At 33.1% G+C, this 1,664-nt stretch overlaps 1 protein-coding gene across 4 annotated transcripts in view; it reads left to right on the forward strand.

The window, feature by feature from the left end:
* Positions 1-1,664, forward strand: part of LOC106880928 (protein pellino) — a 111,273-nt gene that overhangs the window by 4,521 nt on the left and 105,088 nt on the right. The window lies entirely within an intron of this gene.

Raw genomic sequence — 1,664 nt, forward strand, 5'->3', positions numbered from 1 at the left:
CCCCCCCCCCTTTTTTTTTCGTTTTCTATTTGTTTACACATATACAGATGTGTGTGTATTTATCTTCATTTCTTGCGAATTTTAGCGACTTGACTAGGTTTTTGTTGTAGACTTCTGTTTATTTGTCGTAGTAGTTTTTTTTTTCATGGTTTAGATTTGCTTTTCCAAAACGTTTCATTTCCCCGTTAATTCTGCTTATTAACCATATATATATATATATATATTTGTGTGTGTGTGTTTGGTTTGTGTTTAATTTGTTAAAGACAAAAGGTTTCTTTAGTTGTACATAGCGTACATAATAAGGCATGTCTATATCACATGTAAGATATTCCTGCAACAGGGTCACACACACGCACGTGTGAGTAATATGAGCGCATGAATCTTAGTAAACATTTCAGTAAGTGTATGTATGTATGTGTGTGTGTGTCTATCTCTATTTACTTGTCCTGTATGTACGTCATAAAAACCTATTTCTTTGTGTGTAATAACTTTGTGATTTGTATTTAGGGCTACATGTGAACTAAAAACTCTTTAAGGGCTGTTTACGCACACACATCTATCAGTCAGTCATATGTTGCACACGCACGCACGCTCACAATGGTGATTTCATAGTTTTGTGTGTTGAAATTAATGTGTGTGTGTGTGTGTGTGTGTGTAAACATTGTTTAAAGTGTTTATAAGACAAAAAAACTACTGTCAGAAAAATAACGCCTATCAACTTTTTCTCCATGCCCTCAGTTGTGTGGATATAGATACAATGAAAGAAAATGTAAGAAAGAAAGAAAAAGGGCTACTGTTGCAGTAAAATAGTTTAGCTTTAGACGAGTGTGTGTGTGTGTGTGTGTATATATGTGTATAATAAAACTACTGTAGACTTTAAGAGATGGTGTGGGTGTCGATTATTTTATCTTTGTATGTATGTGTGTGATGCGTGAAACCCCCATTGAAAAACCAGTTTTTTGTCATTAGTTTTTCAAGCTGTTCCTTTCTCTAATCCTCCTCTTCATCGCCTGTTGTTCATTACAAAATTTCTCAATACTTCGATCATATCAATCAATCAATATATATATATATATAAACGCACATACACACGCGTATTTTTTTTGTTGCATTTTGATTTAGAGACTTTATCCACATCTTTTTTTTTTTTTCATTGTTTAAGTTAGATGTTTATTTATATTTCAGTATAAACTGTTCTAAACATTAGAGGAATAAAAAAAGATGTTTTAGACAATGAACTACATTCATACATTGGTAGGTAAAGCGTGTGTGTGTGTGTGTGTATATATATACATATATATATATATATATATATATATATATAATGCACTGAATCACGTCTATGTGCAGATTGAGTCATATGCTGGTGAATATGGGCAGAGATAGAGGCTCATGAAAACACTCGTGCATAATACACAAGTGTGGATGTTGACTGACATATACACGGAGAGGCACACACAAACATTTCTATATACATATACACACAGTATACTGTTGCACTGACTAACGTGTTTAAATACATTGACCCCTTGGTTGACAGTGTGGCAGATGAGGAATAGATGAATGAGCATAAAAATAGATAGACGGGGTATATGAGGTCACACATGCATTAATGCTGCGTGCGTGTGTGAGTGTATATATATATATATATATATATATATATA

Source organism: Octopus bimaculoides, chromosome 11, assembly GCF_001194135.2.
Source record: "Octopus bimaculoides isolate UCB-OBI-ISO-001 chromosome 11, ASM119413v2, whole genome shotgun sequence".
NCBI lineage: Eukaryota > Metazoa > Mollusca > Cephalopoda > Octopoda > Octopodidae > Octopus > Octopus bimaculoides.